This window comes from Corythoichthys intestinalis, unplaced genomic scaffold, assembly GCF_030265065.1.
Source record: "Corythoichthys intestinalis isolate RoL2023-P3 unplaced genomic scaffold, ASM3026506v1 HiC_scaffold_56, whole genome shotgun sequence".
Taxonomy (NCBI): Eukaryota; Metazoa; Chordata; class Actinopteri; order Syngnathiformes; family Syngnathidae; genus Corythoichthys; species Corythoichthys intestinalis.
Genome location: NW_026651625.1, coordinates 67,501 through 75,000, shown reverse-complemented (window position 1 = coordinate 75,000; position 7,500 = coordinate 67,501).

The following is a 7,500-nucleotide window of genomic DNA, read 5'->3' as shown; positions in this document are numbered from 1 at the left end:
AGGCCGGCGTGGAAGCCGCTTGGGCTCTAGCAGAAGGCCGAGGTGGAAGCCACTTTGGGCTGTGTGGCCGGTCGGCCTACCAGGGGCGTGAGAGCAGCTTGGGCGATGGCGGAAGGCCGGCGTGGAAGCCGCTTTGGGCTGTGGCCGGTCAGCCTACCAGGGGCGTGAGAGCAGCTTGGGCGATGGCAGAAGGCCGGCGTGGAAGCCGCTTGGGCTCTAGCAGAAGGCCGAGGTGGAAGCCACTTTGGGCTGTGTGGCCGGTCGGCCTACCAGGGGCGTGAGAGCAGCTTGGGCGATGGCGGAAGGCCGGTCAGCCTACCAGGGGCGTGAGAGCAGCTTGGGCGATGGCAGAAGGCCGGCGTGGAAGCCGCTTGGGCTCTAGCAGAAGGCCGAGGTGGAAGCCACTTTGGGCTGTGGCCGGTCAGCCTACCAGGGGCGTGAGAGCAGCTTGGGCGATGGCAGAAGGCCGGCGTGGAAGCCGCTTGGGCTCTAGCAGAAGGCCGAGGTGGAAGCCACTTTGGGCTGTGTGGCCGGTCGGCCTACCAGGGGCGTGAGAGCAGCTTGGGCGATGGCGGAAGGCCGGTCAGCCTACCAGGGGCGTGAGAGCAGCTTGGGCGATGGCAGAAGGCCGGCGTGGAAGCCGCTTGGGCTCTAGCAGAAGGCCGAGGTGGAAGCCACTTTGGGCTGTGTGGCCGGTCGGCCTACCAGGGGCGTGAGAGCAGCTTGGGCTCTAGCAGAAGGCCGAGGTGGAAGCCACTTTGGGCTGTGGCCGGTCAGCCTACCAGGGGCGTGAGAGCAGCTTGGGCGATGGCAGAAGGCCGGCGTGGAAGCCGCTTGGGCTCTAGCAGAAGGCCGAGGTGGAAGCCACTTTGGGCTGTGTGGCCGGTCGGCCTACCAGGGGCGTGAGAGCAGCTTGGGCGATGGCGGAAGGCCGGTCAGCCTACCAGGGGCGTGAGAGCAGCTTGGGCGATGGCAGAAGGCCGGCGTGGAAGCCGCTTGGGCTCTAGCAGAAGGCCGAGGTGGAAGCCACTTTGGGCTGTGGCCGGTCAGCCTACCAGGGGCGTGAGAGCAGCTTGGGCGATGGCAGAAGGCCGGCGTGGAAGCCGCTTGGGCTCTAGCAGAAGGCCGAGGTGGAAGCCACTTTGGGCTGTGTGGCCGGTCGGCCTACCAGGGGCGTGAGAGCAGCTTGGGCGATGGCGGAAGGCCGGTCAGCCTACCAGGGGCGTGAGAGCAGCTTGGGCGATGGCAGAAGGCCGGCGTGGAAGCCGCTTGGGCTCTAGCAGAAGGCCGAGGTGGAAGCCACTTTGGGCTGTGTGGCCGGTCGGCCTACCAGGGGCGTGAGAGCAGCTTGGGCGATGGCGGAAGGCCGGCGTGGAAGCCGCTTTGGGCTGTGGCCGGTCAGCCTACCAGGGGCGTGAGAGCAGCTTGGGCGATGGCAGAAGGCCGGCGTGGAAGCCGCTTGGGCTCTAGCAGAAGGCCGAGGTGGAAGCCACTTTGGGCTGTGGCCGGTCAGCCTACCAGGGGCGTGAGAGCAGCTTGGGCGATGGCAGAAGGCCGGCGTGGAAGCCGCTTGGGCTCTAGCAGAAGGCCGAGGTGGAAGCCACTTTGGGCTGTGTGGCCGGTCGGCCTACCAGGGGCGTGAGAGCAGCTTGGGCGATGGCGGAAGGCCGGTCAGCCTACCAGGGGCGTGAGAGCAGCTTGGGCGATGGCAGAAGGCCGGCGTGGAAGCCGCTTGGGCTCTAGCAGAAGGCCGAGGTGGAAGCCACTTTGGGCTGTGGCCGGTCAGCCTACCAGGGGCGTGAGAGCAGCTTGGGCGATGGCAGAAGGCCGGCGTGGAAGCCGCTTGGGCTCTAGCAGAAGGCCGAGGTGGAAGCCACTTTGGGCTGTGTGGCCGGTCGGCCTACCAGGGGCGTGAGAGCAGCTTGGGCGATGGCGGAAGGCCGGTCAGCCTACCAGGGGCGTGAGAGCAGCTTGGGCGATGGCAGAAGGCCGGCGTGGAAGCCGCTTGGGCTCTAGCAGAAGGCCGAGGTGGAAGCCACTTTGGGCTGTGGCCGGTCAGCCTACCAGGGGCGTGAGAGCAGCTTGGGCGATGGCAGAAGGCCGGCGTGGAAGCCGCTTGGGCTCTAGCAGAAGGCCGAGGTGGAAGCCACTTTGGGCTGTGTGGCCGGTCGGCCTACCAGGGGCGTGAGAGCAGCTTGGGCGATGGCGGAAGGCCGGTCAGCCTACCAGGGGCGTGAGAGCAGCTTGGGCGATGGCAGAAGGCCGGCGTGGAAGCCGCTTGGGCTCTAGCAGAAGGCCGAGGTGGAAGCCACTTTGGGCTGTGTGGCCGGTCGGCCTACCAGGGGCGTGAGAGCAGCTTGGGCGATGGCGGAAGGCCGGCGTGGAAGCCGCTTTGGGCTGTGGCCGGTCAGCCTACCAGGGGCGTGAGAGCAGCTTGGGCGATGGCAGAAGGCCGGCGTGGAAGCCGCTTGGGCTCTAGCAGAAGGCCGAGGTGGAAGCCACTTTGGGCTGTGTGGCCGGTCGGCCTACCAGGGGCGTGAGAGCAGCTTGGGCGATGGCGGAAGGCCGGTCAGCCTACCAGGGGCGTGAGAGCAGCTTGGGCGATGGCAGAAGGCCGGCGTGGAAGCCGCTTGGGCTCTAGCAGAAGGCCGAGGTGGAAGCCACTTTGGGCTGTGTGGCCGGTCGGCCTACCAGGGGCGTGAGAGCAGCTTGGGCGATGGCGGAAGGCCGGCGTGGAAGCCGCTTTGGGCTGTGGCCGGTCAGCCTACCAGGGGCGTGAGAGCAGCTTGGGCGATGGCAGAAGGCCGGCGTGGAAGCCGCTTGGGCTCTAGCAGAAGGCCGAGGTGGAAGCCACTTTGGGCTGTGGCCGGTCAGCCTACCAGGGGCGTGAGAGCAGCTTGGGCGATGGCAGAAGGCCGGCGTGGAAGCCGCTTGGGCTCTAGCAGAAGGCCGAGGTGGAAGCCACTTTGGGCTGTGTGGCCGGTCGGCCTACCAGGGGCGTGAGAGCAGCTTGGGCGATGGCGGAAGGCCGGTCAGCCTACCAGGGGCGTGAGAGCAGCTTGGGCGATGGCAGAAGGCCGGCGTGGAAGCCGCTTGGGCTCTAGCAGAAGGCCGAGGTGGAAGCCACTTTGGGCTGTGGCCGGTCAGCCTACCAGGGGCGTGAGAGCAGCTTGGGCGATGGCAGAAGGCCGGCGTGGAAGCCGCTTGGGCTCTAGCAGAAGGCCGAGGTGGAAGCCACTTTGGGCTGTGTGGCCGGTCGGCCTACCAGGGGCGTGAGAGCAGCTTGGGCGATGGCGGAAGGCCGGTCAGCCTACCAGGGGCGTGAGAGCAGCTTGGGCGATGGCAGAAGGCCGGCGTGGAAGCCGCTTGGGCTCTAGCAGAAGGCCGAGGTGGAAGCCACTTTGGGCTGTGTGGCCGGTCGGCCTACCAGGGGCGTGAGAGCAGCTTGGGCGATGGCGGAAGGCCGGCGTGGAAGCCGCTTTGGGCTGTGGCCGGTCAGCCTACCAGGGGCGTGAGAGCAGCTTGGGCGATGGCAGAAGGCCGGCGTGGAAGCCGCTTGGGCTCTAGCAGAAGGCCGAGGTGGAAGCCACTTTGGGCTGTGTGGCCGGTCGGCCTACCAGGGGCGTGAGAGCAGCTTGGGCGATGGCGGAAGGCCGGTCAGCCTACCAGGGGCGTGAGAGCAGCTTGGGCGATGGCAGAAGGCCGGCGTGGAAGCCGCTTGGGCTCTAGCAGAAGGCCGAGGTGGAAGCCACTTTGGGCTGTGTGGCCGGTCGGCCTACCAGGGGCGTGAGAGCAGCTTGGGCGATGGCGGAAGGCCGGCGTGGAAGCCGCTTTGGGCTGTGGCCGGTCAGCCTACCAGGGGCGTGAGAGCAGCTTGGGCGATGGCAGAAGGCCGGCGTGGAAGCCGCTTGGGCTCTAGCAGAAGGCCGAGGTGGAAGCCACTTTGGGCTGTGTGGCCGGTCGGCCTACCAGGGGCGTGAGAGCAGCTTGGGCGATGGCGGAAGGCCGGCGTGGAAGCCGCTTTGGGCTGTGGCCGGTCAGCCTACCAGGGGCGTGAGAGCAGCTTGGGCGATGGCAGAAGGCCGGCGTGGAAGCCGCTTGGGCTCTAGCAGAAGGCCGAGGTGGAAGCCACTTTGGGCTGTGGCCGGTCAGCCTACCAGGGGCGTGAGAGCAGCTTGGGCGATGGCAGAAGGCCGGCGTGGAAGCCGCTTGGGCTCTAGCAGAAGGCCGAGGTGGAAGCCACTTTGGGCTGTGTGGCCGGTCGGCCTACCAGGGGCGTGAGAGCAGCTTGGGCGATGGCGGAAGGCCGGTCAGCCTACCAGGGGCGTGAGAGCAGCTTGGGCGATGGCAGAAGGCCGGCGTGGAAGCCGCTTGGGCTCTAGCAGAAGGCCGAGGTGGAAGCCACTTTGGGCTGTGGCCGGTCAGCCTACCAGGGGCGTGAGAGCAGCTTGGGCGATGGCAGAAGGCCGGCGTGGAAGCCGCTTGGGCTCTAGCAGAAGGCCGAGGTGGAAGCCACTTTGGGCTGTGTGGCCGGTCGGCCTACCAGGGGCGTGAGAGCAGCTTGGGCGATGGCGGAAGGCCGGTCAGCCTACCAGGGGCGTGAGAGCAGCTTGGGCGATGGCAGAAGGCCGGCGTGGAAGCCGCTTGGGCTCTAGCAGAAGGCCGAGGTGGAAGCCACTTTGGGCTGTGGCCGGTCAGCCTACCAGGGGCGTGAGAGCAGCTTGGGCGATGGCAGAAGGCCGGCGTGGAAGCCGCTTGGGCTCTAGCAGAAGGCCGAGGTGGAAGCCACTTTGGGCTGTGTGGCCGGTCGGCCTACCAGGGGCGTGAGAGCAGCTTGGGCGATGGCGGAAGGCCGGTCAGCCTACCAGGGGCGTGAGAGCAGCTTGGGCGATGGCAGAAGGCCGGCGTGGAAGCCGCTTGGGCTCTAGCAGAAGGCCGAGGTGGAAGCCACTTTGGGCTGTGTGGCCGGTCGGCCTACCAGGGGCGTGAGAGCAGCTTGGGCGATGGCGGAAGGCCGGCGTGGAAGCCGCTTTGGGCTGTGGCCGGTCAGCCTACCAGGGGCGTGAGAGCAGCTTGGGCGATGGCAGAAGGCCGGCGTGGAAGCCGCTTGGGCTCTAGCAGAAGGCCGAGGTGGAAGCCACTTTGGGCTGTGTGGCCGGTCGGCCTACCAGGGGCGTGAGAGCAGCTTGGGCGATGGCGGAAGGCCGGTCAGCCTACCAGGGGCGTGAGAGCAGCTTGGGCGATGGCAGAAGGCCGGCGTGGAAGCCGCTTGGGCTCTAGCAGAAGGCCGAGGTGGAAGCCACTTTGGGCTGTGGCCGGTCAGCCTACCAGGGGCGTGAGAGCAGCTTGGGCGATGGCAGAAGGCCGGCGTGGAAGCCGCTTGGGCTCTAGCAGAAGGCCGAGGTGGAAGCCACTTTGGGCTGTGTGGCCGGTCGGCCTACCAGGGGCGTGAGAGCAGCTTGGGCGATGGCGGAAGGCCGGCGTGGAAGCCGCTTTGGGCTGTGGCCGGTCAGCCTACCAGGGGCGTGAGAGCAGCTTGGGCGATGGCAGAAGGCCGGCGTGGAAGCCGCTTGGGCTCTAGCAGAAGGCCGAGGTGGAAGCCGCTTTGGGCTGTGGCCGGTCTGCCTACCAGGGGCAAGGAACCACAATAGCATCTACCAGGGGCAAAGCGCAAATTCGGTCTACCAGGGGCAAGAAACATTAATACAGTCTACCAGGGGCAAAGCGCAAATTCGGTCTACCAGGGGCAAGAAACATTAATACAGTCTACCAGGGGCAAGAAACCAAAATTTATTCTACCAGGGGCAAGAAACATTAATACAGTCTACCAGGGGCAAGAAACCAAAATTTATTCTACCAGGGGCAAGAAACATTAATACAGTCTACCAGGGGCAAGAAACCAAAATTTATTCTACCAGGGGCAAGAAACATTAATACAGTCTACCAGGGGCAAGAAACCAAAATTTATTCTACCAGGGGCAAGAAACATTAATACAGTCTACCAGGGGCAAGAAACATTAATACAGTCTACCAGGGGCAAGAAACATTAATACAGTCTACCAGGGGCAAGAAACCAAAATTTATTCTACCAGGGGCAAGAAACATTAATACAGTCTACCAGGGGCAAGAAACATTAATACAGTCTACCAGGGGCAAGAAACATTAATACAGTCTACCAGGGGCTGCATTGACAAGTTCGCACCGTAAGAAGAGAATGCGACTTTTGCAACCTCTTTTTCCTTTTTACATGATATTCTTTTTCTCTATCGGGGAAAACACTGGTGTGCTACATCACTGGAAAGCTAGAAATCCCACTAAAGATTAAGCCATAGTTATAGAGGTAGATATCCCTGACTTATTGTCAGCCACCATTTGGGTTCTTCATTGTGACGCGAATTGTTCAAAAATTTAAATTATGCAAGGGAAGAGTTGCTGTTTTGGGTTTTTTTTTTTTTTTGTATTGGTAAATTTTATTGAATTTTTTTTAAATTAAAAAAAAAATCTTTTTTTTTTTTCTTTTTTACTTTTTTGGTATTTATTATTATTATTATTATCATCATTATTCTTATTATTTTTTTAAGAAAAGAAGGAGAAGAAGGGAGAAGGGGGTGCGGGAGAGCAAAAATAAAAGAAAAAAAAAAGAAAAGAAACAGCCTCTACTTAGGCTGCAGTTCACTTTTCCTCCACCGGAGGGAGCTCCAGCAGGCGAAAATCATACCCCCTCACTCAGAGGGGTTGATTATACAGGGAGGCCTCAAGAGCGGGAGAGCTGAAAAACCCTTTGGGCACGATATCGGGAGAGGGTGATTCGAGACGGCGTAGCTCCAGAGTGGCCGGAGGGAGCCTCGCCAAACTTTCCCCCGACACAAAGGAGACCCTAGGCAGGCCTCGGGCGCTAGGGTTTCAGCCGCAGTATTCTCCGCTCGCGGCCATTTCAGACAGCGACCCTACGGAGACCCTCGGCGAAAGGGTTCCCGACGCTTTCGCGCCGCCCTCTCGCTCTCCAGCCCCGCCGCGAAGCTCCGTAGCCACGCTGTGACGACCGACGGGCATACGTGACCCGCCATCGGAGGGCTCCCGCCAGCCGGCCGGCCGCGCGCCGGCAGCGAGGCGGACGGCTCCTCCGGCCAAGCGGGTTCGAGTGTGACGGCGGGCGAACGCGCGCGCAGCGCAGCGGCGACGGCGCCGCCGGCTTCTCACCGGCAGGCAGGCAAGGCCGGGCGGTTCGGGTCGGGCCCGACCCGGACACCGCCGCCCGGCCGGCCAGGCCCGCGGGAGCACCCGGCCGGCCCGCCCGACCGCGCGCACGCTCGCGTGCACGCACGTCCTCCTCGCAGAGCGAGACCGAGACGCCCCGTCCGACTCAGCGGTCTTCCGACGGAGCCCGCCGCCTTCCCCGGTCCGGCGAGGCCGCGACCGGTTCCCCGGCGGCGGGACCTCCGGCGAACACCCGGGTTTCTCGAGCGCTTCCGTCCGGGAAAAAAAAAAAGAGCGGCGCCG